The sequence below is a fragment of the Oncorhynchus nerka genome, linkage group LG23 (genome assembly GCF_034236695.1).
Source record: "Oncorhynchus nerka isolate Pitt River linkage group LG23, Oner_Uvic_2.0, whole genome shotgun sequence".
NCBI lineage: Eukaryota > Metazoa > Chordata > Actinopteri > Salmoniformes > Salmonidae > Oncorhynchus > Oncorhynchus nerka.
The window spans coordinates 9,360,551-9,382,882 of record NC_088418.1 but is presented as its reverse complement, the minus strand read 5'-3'; the positions used below and the strand labels follow the sequence as shown (position 1 = coordinate 9,382,882).

The window sequence follows — 22,332 nt, the reverse complement described above, 5'->3', positions numbered from 1 at the left end:
CTGTGGTATGTTAACCCTAACCCTGTGGTATGTTAACCCTAACCCTGTGGTATGTTAACCCTAACCCTGTGGTATGTTAACCCTAACCCTAACTCTGTGGTATGTTAACCCTAACCCTAACCTGTGGTATGTTAACCCTAACCCTGTGGTATGTTAACTCTAACCCTAACTCTGTGGTATGTTAACCCTAACCCTAACTCTGTGGTATGTTAACCCTAACCCTGTGGTATGTTAACCCTAACCCTGTGGTATGTTAACCCTAACCCTGTGGTATGTTAACCCTAACCCTAACCCTGTGGTATGTTAACTCTAACCCTAACTCTGTGGTAAATTAACCCTAACCCTAACTCTGTGGTATGTTAACCCTAACCCTAACCCTGTGGTATGTTAACCCTAACCCTGTGGTATGTTAACCCTAACCCTAACCCTGTGGTATGTTAACCCTAACCCTGTGGTATGTTAACCCTAACCCTGTGGTATGTTAACCCTAACCCTGTGGTATGTTAACCCTAACCCTAACTCTGTGGTATGTTAACCCTAACCTAACCCTGTGGTATGTTAACCCTAACCCTGTGGTATGTTAACCCTAACCCTGTGGTATGTTAACCCTAACCCTGTGGTATGTTAACCCTAACCCTGTGGTATGTTAACCCTAACCCTGTGGTATGTTAACCCTAACCCTGTGGTATGTTAACCCTAACCCTAACCCTGTGGTATGTTAACCCTAACCCTGTGGTATGTTAACCCTAACCCTAACTCTGTGGTATGTTAACCCTAACCCTGTGGTATGTTAACCCTAACCCTGTGGTATGTTAACCCTAACCCTGTGGTATGTTAACCCTAACCCTAACCTGTGGTATGTTAACCCTAACCCTGTGGTATGTTAACCCTAACCCTAACTCTGTGGTATGTTAACCCTAACCCTAACTGGTATGTTAACCCTAACCCTGTGGTATGTTAACCCTAAACCCTAACCCTGTGGTATGTTAACCCTAACCCTAACCCTGTGGTATGTTAACCCTAACCCTAACCCTGTGGTATGTTAACCCTAACCCTGTGGTATGTTAACCCTAACCCTAACTCTGTGGTATGTTAACCCTAACCCTAACCCTGTGGTATGTTAACCCTAACCCTGTGGTATGTTAACCCTAACCCTAACCCTGTGGTATGTTAACCCTAACCCTAACCCTGTGGTATGTTAACCCTAACCCTGTGGTATGTTAACCCTAACCCTGTGGTATGTTAACCCTAACCCTAACCCTGTGGTATGTTAACCCTAACCCTGTGGTATGTTAACCCTAACCCAGTGGTATGTTAACCCTAACCCTAACCCTGTGGTATGTTAACCCTAACCCTGTGGTATGTTAACCCTAACCCTGTGGTATGTTAACCCTAACCCTGTGGTATGTTAACCCTAACCCTGTGGTATGTTAACCCTAACCCTGTGGTATGTTAACCCTAACCCTGTAGTATGTTAACCCTAACCCTAACTCTGTGGTATGTTAACCCTCTCTCTTGACTTCCGGCGCCGACAGAGATGGCCGCCTCGCTTCGCGTTCCTAGGAAACTATGCAGTTTTTTGTTTTTTTACGTGTTATTTCTTACATTAGTACCCCAGGTCATCTTAGGTTTCATTACATACAGTCGAGAAGAACTACTGAATATAAGATCAGCGTCAACTCAACATCAGTACGACCAAGAATATGTTTTTCGCGACGCGGATCCTGTGTTCTGCCTTACAAACAGGACAACGGAATGGATCGCATGCAGCGACCCAAAAAAACGACTCTGAAAAAGAGGGAAACGAGGCGGTCTTCTGGTCAGACTCCGGAGACGGGCACACCGTGCACCACTCCCTAGCATTCTTCTTGCCAATGTCCAGTCTCTTGACAACAAGGTTGATGAAATCCGAGCAAGGGTAGCATTCCAGAGGGACATCAGAGACTGTAACGTTCTGTGCTTCACGGAAACATGGCTCACTGGAGAGACGCTATCCGAAGCGGTGCAGCCAACGGGTTTCTCCACGCATCGCGCCGACAGAAACAAACACCTTTCTGGTAAGAAGAGGGGCGGGGGCGTATGCCTTATGGCTAACGAGACATGGTGTGATGAAAGAAACATACAGGAACTCAAATCCTTCTGTTCACCTGATTTAGAATTCCTCACAATCAAATGTAGACCGCATTATCTACCAAGAAAATTCTCTTCGATTATAATCACAGCCGTATATATCCCCCAAGCAGACACATCGATGGCTCTGAACGAACTTTATTTAACTCTTTGCAAACTGGAAACCATTTATCCGGAGGCTGCATTCATTGTAGCTGGGGATTTTAACAAGGCTAATCTGAAAACAAGACTCCCTAAATTTTATCAGCATATCGATTGCGCAACCAGGGGTGGAAAAACCTTGGATCAATGTTACTCTAACTTCCGCGATGCATATAAGGCCCTGCCCCGCCCCCCTTTCGGAAAAGCTGACCACGACTCCATTTTGTTGATCCCTGCCTACAGACAGAAACTAAAACAAGAGGCTCCCACGCTGAGGTCTGACACCACGCTGGTCCGACCAAGCTGACTCCACACTCCAAGACTGCTTCCATCACGTGGACTGGGATATGTTTCGTATTGCGTCAGATAACAACATTGACGAATACGCTGATTCGGTGTGCGAGTTCATTAGAATGTGCGTTGAAGATGTCGTTCCCACAGCAACGATTAAAACATTCCCTAACCAGAAACCGTGGATTGATGGCAGCATTCGCGTGAAACTGAAAGCGCGAACCACTGCTTTTAATCAGGGCAAGGTGTCTGGTAACATGACCGAATACAAACAGTGCAGCTATTCCCTCCGCAAGGCTATCAAACAAGCTAAGCGTCAGTACAGAGACAAAGTAGAATCTCAATTCAACGGCTCAGACACAAGAGGCATGTGGCAGGGTCTACAGTCAATCACGGACTACAGGAAGAAATCCAGCCCAGTCACGGACCAGGATGTCTTGCTCCCAGGCAGACTAAATAACTTTTTGCCCGCTTTGAGGACAATACAGTGCCACTGACACGGCCTGCAACGAAAACATGCGGTCTCTCCTTCACTGCAGCCGAGGTGAGTAAGACATTTAAACGTGTTAACCCTCGCAAGGCTGCAGGCCCAGACGGCATCCCCAGCCGCGCCCTCAGAGCATGCGCAGACCAGCTGGCCGGTGTGTTTACGGACATATTCAATCAATCCCTATACCAGTCTGCTGTTCCCACATGCTTCAAGAGGGCCACCATTGTTCCTGTTCCCAAGAAAGCTAAGGTAACTGAGCTAAACAACTACCGCCCCGTAGCACTCACTTCCGTCATCATGAAGTGCTTTGAGAGACTAGTCAAGGACCATATCACCTCCACCCTACCTGACACCCTAGACCCAGTCCAATGTGCTTACCGCCCAAATAGGTCCACAGACGATGCAATCTCAACCACACTGCACACTGCCCTAACCCATCTGGACAAGAGGAATACCTATGTGAGAATGCTGTTCATCGACTACAGCTCGGCATTCAACACCATAGTACCCTCCAAGCTCGTCATCAAGCTCGAGACCCTGGGTCTCGACCCCGCCCTGTGCAACTGGGTACTGGACTTCCTGACGGGCCGCCCCCAGGTGGTGAGGGTAGGCAACAACATCTCCTCCCCGCTGATCCTCAACACGGGGGCCCCACAAGGGTGCGTTCTGAGCCCTCTCCTGTACTCCCTGTTCACCCACGACTGCGTGGCCACGCACGCCTCCAACTCAATCATCAAGTTTGCGGACGACACAACAGTGGTAGGCTTGATTACCAACAACGACGAGACGGCCTACAGGGAGGAGGTGAGGGCCCTCGGAGTGTGGTGTCAGGAAAATAACCTCACACTCAACGTCAACAAATCTAAGGAGATGATTGTGGACTTCAGGAAACAGCAGAGGGAACACCCCCCTATCCACATCGATGGGACAGTAGTGGAGAGGGTAGCAAGTTTTAAGTTCCTCGGCATACACATCACAGACAAACTGAATTGGTCCACTCACACAGACAGCATCGTGAAGAAGGCGCAGCAGCGCCTCTTCAACCTCAGGAGGCTGAAGAAATTCGGCTTGTCACCAAAAGCACTCACAAACTTCTACAGATGCACAATCGAGAGCATCCTGGCGGGCTGTATCACCGCCTGGTACGGCAACTGCTCCGCCCTCAACCGTAAGGCTCTCCAGAGGGTAGTGAGGTCTGCACAACGCATCACCGGGGGCAAACTACCTGCCCTCCAGGACACCTACACCACCCGATGTTACAGGAAGGCCATAAAGATCATCAAGGACATCAACCACCTGAGCCACTGCCTGTTCACCCCGCTATCATCCAGAAGGCGAGGTCAGTACAGGTGCATCAAAGCTGGGACCGAGAGACTGAAAAACAGCTTCTATCTCAAGGCCATCAGACTGTTAAACAGCCACCACTAACATTGAGTGGCTGCTGCCAACACACTGACACTGACTCAACTCCAGCCACTTTAATAATGGGAATTGATGGGAAATGATGTAAATATATCACTAGCCACTTTAAACAATGCTACCTTATATAATGTTACTTACCCTACATTATTCATCTCATATGCATACGTATGTACTGTACTCTATATCATCGACTGCATCCTTATGTAATACATGTATCACTAGCCACTTTAACTATGCCACTTTGTTTACATACTCATCTCATATGTATATACTGTACTCGATACCATCTACTGTATCTTGCCTATGCTGCTCTGTACCATCACTCATTCATATATCCTTATGTACATATTCTTTATCCCCTTACACTGTGTATAAGACAGTAGTTTAGGAATTGTTAGTTAGATTACTTGTTGGTTATTACTGCATTGTCGGAACTAGAAGCACAAGCATTTCGCTACACTCGCATTAACATCTGCTAACCATGTATATATGAAAAATAAAATTTGATTTGATTTGATTTGACCCTAACCCTAACTCTGTGGTATGTTAACCCTAACTCTGTGGTATGTTAACCCTAACCCTAACTCTGTGGTATGCTAGCTGTTTCATAACTGTTTGTGTCCAGTGAGATGTCATGCATGATATACACTGAGTATACAAAACATTAAGAACACCGTCCTAATAATGACTTGAACCCCCCCTCCCATATAACATCAATAAGGGATCATAGCTTTCAACTGGGTTCACCTGGTCAGTCTATGTCATGGAAAGAGCTGGTGTTCTTAATGTTTTATACACTCAGTGTATATTGTATTATATGCAGTACCAATCAAAAGTTTGGACTCACCTACTCATTCCAGGGTTTTCTTTATTTTTGCTATTTTCTACATTGTAGAATAATAGTGACCACCATCAAAACAGTTAAATAACGCATATGGAATCATGTAGTAACCAAAAAAAGTGTTAAACAATTATTTTTTTAAATTATTTTTGAGATTCTTCAAAGTAGCCACCCTTTGCCTTGATGACAGCTTTGCACACACAAATCAAAGTAAAATATACTTTGATTTGTTTAGCACATTTTTGGTTAATACATGATTCCATATGTGTAATTTCATAGTTTTGATGTCTTCACTATTATTCTGAAATGTAGAAAATAGTAAAAAATAAAGAAATACCCTTGAATGAGTAGGTGTGTCCAAACTTTTGACTGGTACTGTATATTTAAATATGTTCATGTGTTGTACATGTATCATATATATTTAATTGTATCATATATCCTTATTGAGAGCAGGGAGTTGAGGAGATACCTGAGAAGAGTAAGAGAGCAGAGATGACTGTGAGGATGCTGAGACACATGCACAGCCAGTCCCTTACCAACATGGCTGTCTCTCAGAGGTTAGTATGGGCTAGTTGGTTAACACACCCTGTCGCTCACCAACACGGCTGTCTCTCAGAGGTTAGTATGGGCTAGTTGGTTAACACACCCAGTCCCTTACCAACATGGCTGTCTCTCAGAGGTTAGTATGGGCTAGTTGGTTAACACACCCAGTCCCTTACCAACATCGCTGTCTCTCAGAGGTTAGTATGGGCTAGTTGGTTAACACACCCAGTCCCTTACCAACATGGCTGTCTCTCAGAGGTTAGTATGGGCTAGTTGGTTAACACACCCAGTCCCTTACCAACACGGCTGTCTCTCAGAGGTTAGTATGGGCTAGTTGGTTAACACACCCAGTCCCTTACCAACATGGCTGTCTCTCAGAGGTTAGTATGGGCTAGTTGGTTAACACACCCAGTCCCTTACCAACATGGCTGTCTCTCAGAGGTTAGTATGGGCTAGTTGGTTAACACACCCTGTCGCTCACCAACACGGCTGTCTCTCAGAGGTTAGTATGGGCTAGTTGGTTAACACACCCAGTCCCTTACCAACATGGCTGTCTCTCAGAGGTTAGTATGGGCTAGTTGGTTAACACACCCAGTCCCTTACCAACACGGCTGTCTCTCAGAGGTTAGTATGGGCTAGTTGGTTAACACACCCAGTCCCTTACCAACATGGCTGTCTCTCAGAGGTTAGTATTGTCTAGTTGGTTAACACACCCAGTCCCTTACCAACATGGCTGTCTCTCAGAGGTTAGTATGGGTTAGTTGGTTAACACACCCAGTCCCTTACCAACATGGCTGTCTCTCAGAGGTTAGTATGGGCTAGTTGGTTAACACACCCTGTCGCTCACCAACACGGCTGTCTCTCAGAGGTTAGTATGGGCTAGTTGGTTAACACACCCAGTCCCTTACCAACACGGCTGTCTCTCAGAGGTTAGAATGGGCTAGTTGGTTAACACACCCAGTCCCTTACCAACACGGCTGTCTCTCAGAGGTTAGTATGGGCTAGTTGGTTAACACACCCAGTCCCTTACCAACACGGCTGTCTCTCAGATGTTAGTATGGGCTAGTTGGTTAACACACCCAGTCCCTTGCCAACACGGCTGTCTCTCAGAGGTTAGTATGGGCTAGTTGGTTAACACACCCAGTCCCTTACCAACACGGCTGTCTCTCAGAGGTTAGTATGGGCTAGTTGGTTAACACACCCAGTCCCTTACCAACACGGCTGTCTCTCAGAGGTTAGTATGGGCTAGTTGGTTAACACACCCAGTCCCTTACCAACACGGCTGTCTCTCAGAGGTTAGTATGGGCTAGTTGGTTAACACACCCAGTCCCTTACCAACACGGCTGTCTCTCAGAGGTTAGTATGGGCTAGTTGGTTAACACACCCAGTCCCTTACCAACACGGCTGTCTCTCAGAGGTTAGTATGGGCTAGTTGGTTAACACACCCAGTCCCTTACCAACACGGCTGTCTCTCAGAGGTTAGTATGGGCTAGTTGGTTAACACACCCAGTCCCTTACCAACACGGCTGTCTCTCAGAGGTTAGTATGGGCTAGTTGGTTAACACACCCAGTCCCTTACCAACACGGCTGTCTCTCAGAGGTTAGTATGGGCTAGTTGGTTAACACACCCAGTCCCTTACCAACACGGCTGTCTCTCAGAGGTTAGTATGGGCTAGTTGGTTAACACACCCAGTCCCTTACCAACACGGCTGTCTCTCAGAGGTTAGTATGGGCTAGTTGGTTAACACACCCAGTCCCTTACCAACACGGCTGTCTCTCAGAGGTTAGTATGGGCTAGTTGGTTAACACACCCAGTCCCTTACCAACACGGCTGTCTCTCAGAGGTTAGTATGGGCTAGTTGGTTAACACACCCTGTACCTTACCAACACGGCTGTCTCTCAGAGGTTAGTATGGGCTAGTTGGTTAACACACCCTGTCGCTCACCAACACGGCTGTCTCTCATTTGTTGGTTTGACCAAGCTAACACACCCTGTCCCTTACCAACATGGCTGTCTCTTAGAGGTTGGTATGACCTAGCTAAGACACCCTGTCCCTTACCAACATGGCTGTCTGTCAGAGGTTGGTATGACCTAGCTAAGACACCCTGTCCCTTACCAACATGGCTGTCTGTCAGAGGTTGGTATGACCTATCTAAGACACCCTGTTCCTTACCAACATGGCTGTCTCTTAGCTGTTGGCATGGCCTAGCTAGCGAACACACCCTGTCCCTTACCAACATGGCTGTCTGTCAGAGGTTGGTATGACCTAGCTAAGACACCCTGTCCCTTACCGACATGGCTGTCTCTCAGAGGTTGATACGACCTAGCTAACAAATCATGTCCCTTATCAACATGGCTTTCTTTCAAGAGGTTGGTATGAGCTAGCTAACATATTCTGTACCTTACCAACATGGCTGTCTCTCAGAGGTTAGGATGGCCTAGCTAGCTAACATATCCTGTACCTTACCAACATGGCTGTCTCTCAGAAGTTTGTATGGCCTAGCTAGCTAAAACTCTGTCCCTTACCGACATGGCTGTCTCTCAGAGGTTAGGATGGCCTAGCTAGCTAACATATCCTGTACCTTACCAACATGGCTGTCTCTCAGAGGTTGGTACAGCCTAGCTAGTTAACACACCCTGTCCCTTACCAACATGGCTGTCTCTCTGAGGTTGGCATGGCCTAGCTGGCCTTGTCCCTTACTGACATGGCTGTCTCTTAAAAGTTTGATTGGCGTAGCTGGCTAACACTAAGTCCCTTACCAACATGGCTGTCTCTGAGGTTGGTATGGCCTAGCTAGCTAACACAGTCTGTTCCTTACCGATATGCCTGTCTCTTAGAGGTTAATATGACCTAGATAACAAACCTTTCCCTTACCAATATGCCTGTCTCTCAGAGGTTGGTATGACCTAGCTAACAAACCCTGTCCCTTACCAACATGGCAGTCTCTCAGTGGTTGGTATGACCTAGCTAACAAACCTGTCCCTTACCAACATGGCTGTCTCTCGGAGGTTGGTATGACCTAGCTAACAAACCATGTCCCTTACCAACATGGCTGTCTCTCGGAGGTTGGTATGACCTAGCTAACAAACCATGTCCCTTACCAACATGGCTGTCTCTCAGAGGTTGGTATGTTGTTGTTTTCCTTCTTCTTCTGGTTCTTCTTCTTTCTCCTCCTCCACGTTTTCCAGGGGCGCAACATTCACTGGGGACGGGGGGGACATGACCCCCAACCCCCCCACATTCTGAAATTGCATTTTTGACCCCCAACCCCCAGTTTTATCATTGGAATGTGAAACAAACAAGGCAATGGTGTGCTTTAGGACCATGTGGATGCCTCTGAGCGGTCAGGTAGGCTGTTTGGAGTGTTGTAATATATATGTCCACTAAAACCAAAGTTGCCCCCCCTGACATTTTCAATTATATAATATGTGAAAGTATAGCTTACAAATCAAAGCAATACTGACTTTTCATGAGGTCTAAAAAGCTTGAAAGGAAACAGAAAATAAGGTATCTCAGTTTAAACTGAGTCTAGTTTGTTTGTCTCTGCTTGGGGTTAACTCTGACTGGGCTGGAGCAGACTGCTACTGGACAGAGACAGACACTCACTGTGCTGCTGTTGGGAACAGAAGAGGAGTTTCCAAGATCTGGTGAGTTGCTAGATTGGATCCCCCGAGCTGACAAGGTACAAACCCATCGTTCTGCCCCCTGAACAAGGCAGTTAACCACACTGTTCCTAGGCCGTCATTGTAAATAAGAATTTGTTCTTAACTGACTTGCCTAGTTAAACAAAGGTTAAATAGGAAACAGGAAGCTAAATTCCAGAGCGGAGTTTTCCAAAATAGAGCAGGTTCCTATTTCATCTGCCTTGGCTGAACTGCTCTTACATGCACGACCACCGCGTGTTGATTGACAATTAGTGAATGTGGGAACAGGTGTATTGATTGACAATTAGTGGAGTGGGAAGAGGTGTGTTGATTGACAATTAGTGGAGTGGGAACAGGTGTGTTGATTGACAATTAGTGGAATGGGCACAGGTGTGTTGATTGCCAATTAGTGGAGTGGGAACAGGTGTGTTGATTGACAATTAGTGAATGTGGGAACAGGTGTGTTGATTGACAATTAGTGGAGTGGGAACAGGTGTGTTGATTGACAATTAGTGGAATGGGAACAGGTGTGTTGATTGACAATTAGTGGAGTGGGAACAGGTGTATTGATTGACAATTAGTGAATGTGGGAACAGGTGTATTGATTGACAATTAGTGGAGTGGGAACAGGTGTGGTGATTGACAATAGACAATAAGATTACAAGTCCTACCTACGACAACCACTGCATTTAAAAGCAAAGAGACAGTTTCTTTATTTGAGAGTTTGTTTCTTGCTTAAACAGAGAGAATAAAATAAATTAAAAAAACATTTTTTGTTTTGTTTGCTTGTATAATGTACATACCAAATACATTGTGTGTTGCCTCAGACCCCAATCCAAGATTTGGTAGCACAATCCCTCTCCACAACGCATCCAAGAGCCCTCCCCCTCTATGGAGGACAGAATATCACACATTCACGTTATATCTGCTATTTCCAAGTTGTGCTCCTGAATCGTAAGCTGCCATAGCAACTGCTATTTGGGGAAACAGTTGTAGTATTACTTCATAGTCATTTGATTTGAGCATTTCTGCGAATGAACAGCATTTTTATATTTTGTATCATATTACATTTATTTATGAACCAAATAAAAATATAATAGACTTCACAATTGACTTCAGCAATTAACCTTCGAAACGTTTAATTGAATTTTCTCCTTGGCATCCTACCATAGACGCAGTATGTATTTCCGAGTGTTCACTCTGATGAAGAGAAGAAGAAGAGTTGTGCTGGGAACCTCCCTCCTCTCCTTCCTCTCCCTCCTCCTCCTCCTCCGTCCTACCAGGAATGGACCAGGATCGACCCAGATGATTCAGAGGTCCCTAGCCTGGGCCTGGAAGGGCTTGGGCTGAGGACCATACCCTCTGCTGTGTAGGTAGTTTAGGCTATCTCCACTAATCTATCACAGGTCCCAGGTCTGCTGGTGCTGTCTTTCCATCTCATATGGTTATTGTCATGTTGTTCTTCTTCAGAAACACAGAAATATGTAGCAAGACTCCTGAGCCTTTATCCATAGAAGATGTGTGTCAACGCAACCCTTCAGGGGTAAGATATTTCTCTTGACAGGCTATAGGGTTACTGCAGTTTGGAGAATGTTTCAGAGTTTAACACATCAGTAACCTTAAAGCCTGCAGGTTATAATGCATCGTAAAACATGTTTAACCAATGCATGTTCTATTTCTCTTGTTTAGGTGATAAATTGTGGATATAAGCTTTGGAGGAATTATGATGAGGAGACAGCCTATTGAGTATCTTCTTTGGATGTGAAGGCTACTAGGCTACACCAATCACCAATCACCAATCACCAATCACCAATCACCAATCACCAATACCATGAATAAGATAAAAAGATTATGAGATTATGTATTATTTTGACACCAGTTCACTGAGAGACCAGTTCACTGAGAGACCAGTTCACTGAGACCAGTTCACTGAGAGACCAGTTCACTGAGAGACCAGTTCACTGAGAGACCAGTTCACTTAGAGACCAGTTCACCTAGAGACCAGTTCACTGAGACCAGTTCACTTAGAGACCAGTTCACTGAGAGACCAGTTCACTTAGAGACCAGTTCACTGAGAGACCAGTTCACTTAGAGACCAGTTCACTTAGAGACCAGTTCACCTAGAGACCAGTTCACTGAGACCAGTTCACTGAGAGACCAGTTCACTTAGAGACCAGTTCACTGAGAGACCAGTTCACTTAGAGACCAGTTCACTGAGAGACCAGTTCACTGAGAGACCAGTTCACTTAGAGACCAGTTCACTTAGAGACCAGTTCACCTAGAGACCAGTTCACTGAGACCAGTTCACTGAGAGACCAGTTCACTGAAAGACCAGTTCACTGAGAGACCAGTTCACTGAGAGACCAGTTCACTTAGAGACCAGTTCACTTAGAGACCAGTTCACTTAGAGACCAGTTCACTGAGAGACCAGTTCACTTAGAGACCAGTTCACTTAGAGACCAGTTCACCTAGAGACCAGTTCACTTAGAGACCAGTTCACTTAGAGACCAGTTCACTGAGAGACCAGTTCACTTAGAGACCAGTTCACTTAGAGACCAGTTCACTGAGATACCAGTTCGCTGAGATACCAGTTCGCTGAGAGACCAGTTCGCTGAGAGACCAGTTCGCTGAGATACCAGTTCACTGAGAGACCAGTTCACTGAGAGACCAGTTCACTTAGAGACCAGTACACCGAGAGACCAGTTCACCGAGATACCAGTTCACTTAGATACCAGTTCACTGAGAGACCAGTTCACTGAGAGACCAGTTCAATTAGATACCAGTTCACTTAGAGACCAGTTCACTTAGATACCAGTTCACTGAGAGACCAGTTCACTTAGATACCAGTTCACTTAGAGACCAGTTCACTGAGAGACCAGTTCACTTAGAGACCAGTTCACTGAGATACCAGTTCGCTGAGATACCAGTTCGCTGAGATACCAGTTCACTGAGAGACCAGTTCACTGAGAGACCAGTTCACTTAGAGACCAGTACACCGAGAGACCAGTTCACTGAGATACCAGTTCACTTAGATACCAGTTCACTGAGAGACCAGTTCACTGAGAGACCAGTTCAATTAGACACCAGTTCACTGAGAGACCAGTTCACTGAGAGACCAGTTCACTTAGAGACCAGTTCACTGAGAGACCAGTTCACTTAGAGACCAGTTCACTGAGATACCAGTTCGCTGAGATACCAGTTCGCTGAGAGACCAGTTCGCTGAGAGACCAGTTCGCTGAGATACCAGTTCACTGAGAGACCAGTTCACTGAGAGACCAGTTCACTTAGAGACCAGTACACCGAGAGACCAGTTCACCGAGATACCAGTTCACTTAGATACCAGTTCACTGAGAGACCAGTTCACTGAGAGACCAGTTCAATTAGATACCAGTTCACTTAGAGACCAGTTCACTTAGATACCAGTTCACTGAGAGACCAGTTCACTTAGATACCAGTTCACTTAGAGACCAGTTCACTGAGAGACCAGTTCACTTAGAGACCAGTTCACTGAGATACCAGTTCGCTGAGATACCAGTTCGCTGAGAGACCAGTTCGCTGAGATACCAGTTCACTGAGAGACCAGTTCACTGAGAGACCAGTTCACTTAGAGACCAGTACACCGAGAGACCAGTTCACTGAGATACCAGTTCACTTAGATACCAGTTCACTGAGAGACCAGTTCACTGAGAGACCAGTTCAATTAGATACCAGTTCACTTAGAGACCAGTTCACTTAGATACCAGTTCACTGAGAGACCAGTTCACTTAGAGACCAGTTCACTTAGATACCAGTTCACTGAGAGACCAGTTCACTGAGAGACCAGTTCACTGAGAGACCAGTTCACTGAGAGACCAGTTCACTGAGAGACCAGTTCACTGAGAGACCAGTTCACTGAGATACCAGTTCACTTAGATACCAGTTCACTTAGATACCAGTTCACTCTGGATTCCTATTGTGTTTGTCTTCGACTATAACAACAACAAAACAATATAGATGGTAAAATTACAAATGTTTTTACAAATAAAATGTATTATTAGCAGTATGTGTTTTACTTATAGAATGTATCATCAACAATATGAGTAAAGAACTAAAGGCAAATAACGAATAGAAAAGCAATTATTTAACTACCAATAATTTTTAAAGAGAAATATAACCCATGTGTATTTAGAACGACACTTTCTACTCACTCGATTGATTCTGATTGTGAATGATTTAAGCTAATAATAAAACTTGCTAAGAAGTTGTTTTTTTGACGGACCTGTTGCTATGGTTATTGTTTAATTGTTAAGGCCTGGACTGCATTTCCTGTGTTTTGTCACCTACTTGACTACATCCCAGGACTCGAAACTAACATCTTTATTAATAGGCCTCACCTTTAATCATGGCCTTCGTGGGAAATGGTTTGTAAATGATTTCAGTCAGGACTATTATTGACGAGGAAAAGCAGCAAAATGTTTTAAATAATGTGGTAAAATATAAACTGATTTATTGGAGGAAAACGTCTGTATTTTGCAGAGAAAGTAAAAAAAAAATATATAATTAAAATATCTTCTGTCAATCTGATTAGAGCTTGAGCATCAGAAATAAATGTATTTATGCATTAGACTATAGGTCTGAGTCCTACCCATCAGAACATACAGTCTTCAGTATAGAGCTTAGTAAAACTATAAAGAAATACCTTAAAGTTAAAATCTCAGTTTCTTTCTGCAGGTGTGTCTTTGATATAGGCTACTGTATGTGTAAATATGGACAGATTGAAGTAATAAAGCAATTCAAATTGGCTGGTGAGCCATCGACTTCAGACACATTACCCATTCTTCCTAGTCCGACTCATATGGCCGCACTCAACCAATGGCTGATCAGACAGCATACATCAGAGCAAAGAACAGGCAACCAGCGATCATCCAGAACTATCCGGCGATGGACTGATTTAGGAGTAAGCTATATATTTGGAAACTTTCAATCTAATGGAGAAGATTGATGTATCCAAGAGGTACAGTGGGGCAAAAAAGTATTTAGTCAGCCACCAATTGTGCAAGTTCTCCCACTTAAAAAGATGAGAGAGGCCTGTAATTTTCATCATAGGTACACTTAAACTCTGACAGACAAAATGGGGAAAAAAAATCCAGAAAATCACATTGTAGGATTTTTAATTAATTTATTTGCAAATTATGGTGGAAAATAATTATTTGGTCACCTACAAACAAGCACGATTTCTGGCACTCACAGACCTGTAACTTCTTCTTTAAGAGGCTCCTCTGTCCTCCACTCGTTACCTGTATTTATGGCACCTGTTTGAACTTGTTATCAGTATAAAAGACATCTACTTTGTGTCATGCACAAAGTAGATGTCCTAACAAACTTGCCAAAACTATAGTTTGTTAACAAGAAATGTGTGGAGTGGTTGAAAAATGAGTTTTAATGACTCCAACCTAAGTGTATGTAAACTTCTGACTTCAACTGTATATGCACTTTGTTTAAATACATTAAAAAGTTACACTTTAAATGCAAATGTTTAATAGCATTCTTTTTCATAACAAACCAATGCATTTTTTAAATACATTGTGGTTAAGGTAGAGTATGATTTCATTTAATTAATTAATGAATTATAATTGTTTTAACACCAATCATAGTCAAACTATAGCAAAATGTTTGACTTGAAAAGAAATACAAAACATATATTTTTTTTAAAGAGGCGTTTGGGAGCCAAAAGAGCCGTCTCTTTGTGGCGAGTTGAACCGAAGGATCCAGCTCACTGAAAACAACCGGAACGCCCATCACTACCATGTAATTCTAATGGTCTATGACACGTGTGGGATAATAACTTCAGATGAGCAGTTCCTTTTTAGTGCTGATTTGCCCACCACCACCACTGCAGAGGCTGTCTTTAACACAATGGATATGTACCTGAGCTCCGTGGGACTGGTCTGGGTGCGTCGGTGTGACCACTGATGGGGCATCTGCCATGACCGGAAGGCACTTTGGAGTAGTAAAGCAGATCCTGGAGATCATCGAGTGCCCACGTGGAACCACTGCTTCTTATACAGGGAGGCATTGGCAGCGAAGGACATGGTGGCTGAGCTCCACGACACTCTCCAGGGATGTGATCAAGTGTGTCAGCTATATCAAAAAGAAAAGGTGTTTCCAGGCCATCTTTAGGGATATGAGGAGCGAGCACCAGTAGGTGCTTTATCATGCAGAGGTCCGCAAGCTTTCCGGGGGTAAAGTTTTGGGTCGCTTTTATGAGCTTTGAATGGAGATTGCTGCGTTTCTTTCGCAAAACAAGTAATCTCTGACCGAACATTTCGATTGTGAGGAATGTCTCGCACGGGTTGCCTACCTGGCAGATATTTTTGAACATCTGAATTCGCTCAATGTGTTAAAGCAAGGGAGGAGACACAATCGATTTGAACAGAGGGAGCAAGTGGATGCCTTCAAGATGAAGCTTACCGTTTGGGAAAATCATGTTTCGAATGGGGGTATTGACATGTTTCCTCATGATGATTTAGAGATTCAGAATCTGATCAACAAAGCGCACGGCGACACTGGAAAAAAATAAGTTATTAACTTCTTGGATATAGGGGGCGCTATTTTAATTTTGGGATGAAAAAAGTTCCCATTTTAAACAAGATATTTTGTCACGAAAAGATGCTCGACTATGCATATAATTGACAGCTTTGGAAAGAAAACACTCTGACGTTTCCAAAACTGCAAAGATATTGTCTGTGAGTGCCACAGAACTGATGTTACAGAAAAACCCCAGATAAAAATACAATCAGGAAGTGCCGCATTCTTTAAAACCGCCTCATGGCAATGACTCCTTATACGGCTGTGGAGGAGCTAGGAGTCAGCTTACCTTTTCCACGTTTTCCCCAAGGTGTCTGCAGCATTGTGATGTATTTGTAGGCATATCATTGGAAGATTGACCATAAGACACTACATCTACCAGGTGGTCGCTTGGTGTCCTCCGTCGCAATTATTGCGTAATCTCCAGCTGCAGTATTTTTCCGTTTGCCTCGGATGAGAAACCGACTGCCAGGAATGATTTTTCATCGAATAGAATTGTGAAAAACACCTTGATGTTTCTGTCGATATTATGGAGCTAATTTGGAAAAAAGTTTGGCGTTGTGTTGACTGCATTTTCGTTTTTTTTTCTTAGCCAAACGTGATGAACAAAACGGAGCTATTTCTCTTACACAAATAATATTTTTGGAAAATATAAACATTTGCTATCTAACTCAGAGTCTCGTCATTGAAAACATCTGAAGTTCTTCGAAGGTAAATTATTTTATTTGAATGCTTTTCTTGTTTTTGTGAAAATGTTGCCTGCTGAATGCTAGGCTTAATGCTATGCTAGGCTATCAATACTCTTACACAAATGCTTGTGTAGCTTTGGTTAAAGCATATTTAGAAAATCTGAGATGACAGTGTTGTTAACAAAAGGCTAAGCTTGTGTTTCAATATATTTATTTCATTTCATTTGCGATTTTCATGAATAGGAAACATTGCGTTATGGTAATGAGCTTGAGGCTATGATTACGCTCCCGGATACGGGATTGCTCGACGCTAGAGGTTACACAGCATCTTGTCAAGCTGCAGGGAACGTTTTGCCACTACTTCCCCGGAGGAGAACAGGAGACAAGACGACTGGATTACGGGACCCCTTTCGAGAGGAAATGGGAGGCGTCACGTTGCCAAGCAACTGAAGAGGATCAGCTGGTGGAGCTGTCTTTGATCGTGGACTGAGCATGCGCATCGCGGAAATGACACTGCCACAGTTCTGGAGCAGCTTAGTGGGAGAGTATCCTGCTCTCGCCTGTCATGCGATCAGAATCATGCTGCCCGTTCAGCACTACATATCTGTGTGAAAGTGGCTTCTCTGCTATGGCCGTGCTGAAAACTAAAAGCAGAAACAAACTGGGCAGCCAGCATGACCTGCGAGTTGACCTGTCAGCCATCACCCCAATAACCATCACCCCACTTCAATAAACGTATCAAACTGAGGAAACACCCCCAGCTTTCCCACTGATAGGCTACAACACACAGACAATAAATACACAGGTTCATAAGTTATTGTTCACTAGGTTAATTATTATTGTTAATTCATTCATATTACATGTTATTGAACTGGTTAAAAACTTACACATTTTTAAAAAAAAAACTTTAAAGGTTGTGAAACTATTCACATGGTAATTTTTTATTAAGAATGTCTAATTATTAAAAAAACTGGCATGTGTTACTGTTCATTAACATTATTGGACTGGTTTTAAATATCATGTTCTGAGTTTGTTAATGTATTACACGGTACCTCTGAACTGGTCTCGTAATTAAAATGTCTTATTCTGAATCTATAATAAATGTTTTCTCAGTTAATATGTCTGTGTAATGTCTTTAATACCATAATAGTAGACCATTGAGACAGAGTGTATTTTGCAAGTGAAGCCTGCCCAAGAAGGCAGCTGCAATACAACATTACAAAATGGAATCATCAACAGTCCATCATATTGGGTCAAGACTCAATTGTCATTGTCAACTTTGGGCTCCCCAGTCAAAACCAGTTGAGAACCACTACCCTAAAGAACCATCACCCTTCCCAAAGAACATTTGAGAACCTCTCGTTTTTTTGGTATGTAGGGCTACTGTAGTTTTTCATTGTTTCTCTGAGTAAAACAATGTTTCAGAATTCAGGGGCAGTGCAGCATAATCTGTTTACAGGTCCGTTAGAATAAACAATTGTTTTTGTATTTCAGAAACGGTCAGACACAGCAAATGTCACTGCAAAATAAAGCACTCTGCCAAAACACTTTTAAAGACAGTTGCTCAAGTTCGCCTTTTCTATTTCCTTTAGATAGTGTCTTCATTTCAATACTTCCAAAATATACAGCAAATAAGGGCGTTATTGTCACCAAAAATAACCTCCTTCTATATTATATATCTGTATTTCTGTATAATTATAAAGCATAATAATAGAGCTTTTATTTATTTATTTATTTAAAAGGCAGAGGTTTCCCCTGTAGTAATAATCCATTAGGATCCTTATTGAGAGAAAAAAAAGACAAATGTGTCAGAGTGCGAGCATTGACGCAAGCAGCTCTCTGACGTCAGTAGACTATCTGCAGTGAGGGAGGGAGGGGGGTGTATGGGGCAGCGGAGCGCGCGAAGCGTGTTAGCCTTCAGAGAATTACAGTGGACGGGCGTCACTGCCATAAATGAGACTGTATAGAGATGAAGCTGCAAACTGCCGAGGTGAGGGAGGGAGGGAGGGGGGGGAGAGAGAGAGAGAGAGAGAGAGAGAGAGAGGGAGGGAGGGAGGGAGGGAGGGGGAGTTGGTGGAAAGTGGAAAGCTTCCTAGAGCTGCAAACCTCTTTGTTTTATGTAAAGACACATAAAACAAAAGCTGCGTTTACACATACAGCCCAATTCTGACATCGTTTTTCATTAACTGGTATTTTGAGCTCTTGAAAAGATCTACTGTGAAAAAGATCTGATGTGATTGGTCAAAAGACAAACTAGTAAAAAACAATATCAGAATTGAGCTGCCTGTGTAAACGCAGCGAAAGAGTTTTCACTGCCTTTCAGAGGGAGACGACAAGGAACAAGCCAGGGGGTGTCTGAGAAAGGACCGAAAAATTGCCAAAGACTCCACCTTGGACTGTTGTCCATGTTCCCGTCGGGAAGGCAGTACCGGCGCACCAATGCTCAGACCAACAGACCCCCTAAGCAGCTTCTATCCCCTGGCCAGCCATAAGACTGTCAAATGACTGACAACTAGTGCTCTCCCTCAACCACAGACGATTCACACGGGGACTCTATGCTCATCCACAGGTCTCTCTACCCATTCAGGCACAACATGGCTTCAGAGTCTTTGTGTGTCTTTGGCTCAACAGGTGTCCTGTCCTCAGTTTTCTATGTATGTGGAGCCATACAGATGTTCACATCTCTTTCTTTTTAAATTTAAACATTTAAACATGTGAACATTTACATTTTTAAAAAGGTAGAAACCGATATACATACACAAACTAAAGTGTGTGTTATAGGTGAGAGAGAAAGGGGTGGAATGTTTGGGTTATGCAGTGACTGCAATATGTCAAAGTCCATTTGGTTTGTGTAGGTTGGCATTAGTCAGTGATATCAATCTGAATGAATTGCAGCCTTGGCATCATTAGCAAAGGGAAGAATTTTTTTTTTTTTTTACGGTTTGAGGGTGAAGCTACTGCCATCATTGGGCCCTTCAGCACGTGTTCTTCTCTCCTACTACTTTACAGAAAATGCTTAAGTAGCTTAGTGACTGTTCCCGCAAGTAGACAGAAAAGACAACTCTCGACTCTGGTTATCTAGAGTGTGAAAGATAAAGATATTTTAAAAAGTAACATCGCAGCATAAAGGTTACATCTGGTCGCCGAAGAATTTTGTGCTGAACCCGTTTGGCCGATGTATGTTTCCCCTAGCAACTGGACTAAAACATTACCCAGAGATCACTGAGGTATAAAGAATTGGAGACTGCATCTAAGATGTCCGACCATTGTTTTCAACGTAGTCTACTCACGTTCTCATACGCCGATTCATGGAACGTCTATATCCCTGTTGCATCCAGATTACACAGCCAGACTCCACATGTCCACTAGCACTAAGTGGAACGTCTATATCCATGTTGCATCCAGATTACAGAGCCAGACTCCACATGTCCACTAGCACTAAGTGGAACGTCTATATCCGTGTTGCATCCAGATTACAGAGCCAGACTCCACATGTCCACTAGCACTAAGTGGAACGTCTATATCCGTGTTGCATCCAGATTACAGAGCCAGACTCCACATGTCCACTAGCACTAAGTGGAACGTCTATATCCGTGTTGCATCCAGATTACACAGCCAGACTCCACATGTCCACTAGCACTAAGTGGAACGTCTATATCCGTGTTGCATCCAGATTACACAGCCAGACTCCACATGTCCACTAGCACTAAGTGGAACGTCTATATCCGTGTTGCATCCAGATTACACAGCCAGACTCCACATGTCCACTAGCACTAAGTGCGCACAGGGAGCAGTGCGTGCAGCGACGACATCATCTTCGGATGTTAATGATAGGGGGGTTGGACTATAGAAACTGTCTTTATGGGCCGGGAAGTCTTTATGGGCCGGGCGTCAGTTAAACTGCAGTACTGAAGCAAGACTGTAGGAGCAGTCAAAACTGTGCTTCTAGAACCTTGGCCCCTTGCTGGAGAGGATCAGCTAAGACAAGTAGGGTGTTTTCAAGTTCCACACACCGATGGGCTGGTGATGATGTCAGTTTGAGAAGAACGGCACAGTATGACTGCACACTAATGTGGCGTTACGGGGTGCTAGTGGGCGATCATGGGAGATTCTCTGTAGATGCACAGCAGCCTGGTCTCATAGACTAGACATAACTTAGTGACTGAAAATCCAGGATCCTGAAATGTGTATGATATGTAACGTTTGGTATGGGTACATTAGACAGAAGGTTACTTAACTTGTTATGGCTGCAATCCCAATACCGGCATCGATATGACAACTACCAGTGAAAATAGAGGGTGCCAAATTCAAACGGCAGAAATCTCATAATTACAATTCCTAAAACATACATGTGTCTCATACCATTTTAAAGCTATTCTCGTTGTTAATCCCACCAAAGTGTCAGATTTCAAATAGGCTTTTCAGAGAAAGCACTACAAGCGATTATGTTAGGTCTCCACCAAACCACAATAAGCACAGCCATTTTCCAGCTAAATATAGCATTCACAAAAAGCGGAAATAGAGATAAAATTAATCAGTAACCTTGAATGATCTTCATCAGATGACACTCATAGGACGTCATGTTACACAAAACATGCATGTTTTGTTTGATAAAGTTCATATAAAAAAGAGTTTACATTGGCTTATTAGATTCACTAGTTGCAAAAACATCAAGTGATTTTGCATAGCCACATCGTTTCAACAGAAATACTCATCATAAATGTAGATGATAATACAAGTTATACACATGGAATTATAGATATACCTCTCCTTAATGCAACCGTTGTGTCAGATTTCAAAAAAAGTTTACAGAAAAAGCAACACATGCAATAATCTGAGACGGCGCTCAGAACAGTAGCCAAATTAGCCTCTATGTTAGAGTCAACAGAAACCAGAAAATACATGATAAATGTTTCCTTACCTTTGATGAACTTCATCAGAATGCAGTCCTAGGAATCCCAGGTCCACAATAAATGCTTGATTTGTCCGAAAATGTCCGTTATTTATGTCCAATTAGCTACTTTGGTTAGCGCGTTTGGTAAACAATTCCAAAGTCACAAAGTGAGTCCACTATAACGTGACGAAATGTCCAAAAGTTCCGTAAGAGTCAGTAGAAACATGTCAAACGATGTACTGAATCAATCTTTAGAATGTTGTGTACATATATCTTGAATAACGTTCCAACCGGAGAATTAGAATTACTTCAGATGAGCGGTGGAACGCAGGTGCTTCCCCTGTGAACGCGCCTGGTGAAAGCATGGTCCACTCATGGCTGTGGTGACTATTTCCTGTCTCATTTGACCCCCCTTCACATTACAGTCATCAGACAAAGTTCTATTGACTGTTGACATCTAGTGGAAGGCGTAGGAAGTGAAAACTCATCCATATCTCGCAGTAATTTCAATGAGAGCTTGGTTGAAAATCTGCCACCTCCAGAAAAAAAAAACAGGAAGTGGAATTTCTCAGGTTTTTGCCTGCTATATGAGTTCTGTTATACTCACAGACATAATTCAAACAGTTTTAGAAACTTCAGAGTGTTTTCTATCCAATACTAATAATAATGTGCAAATATG

The 22,332-nt window shown here is 43.6% G+C and overlaps 1 long non-coding RNA gene across 1 annotated transcript; it reads left to right on the top strand.

The window, feature by feature from the left end:
* Nucleotides 1-5,676: 5,676 nt before the first annotated feature.
* On the top strand, nt 5,677-11,102 carry LOC135563936 (uncharacterized). The gene is made up of 4 exons (XR_010460651.1): nt 5,677-5,872; nt 9,437-9,506; nt 10,676-10,872; nt 10,974-11,102. It is a non-coding gene; the product is annotated as an uncharacterized LOC135563936 (long non-coding RNA).
* Nucleotides 11,103-22,332: the final 11,230 nt, after the last annotated feature.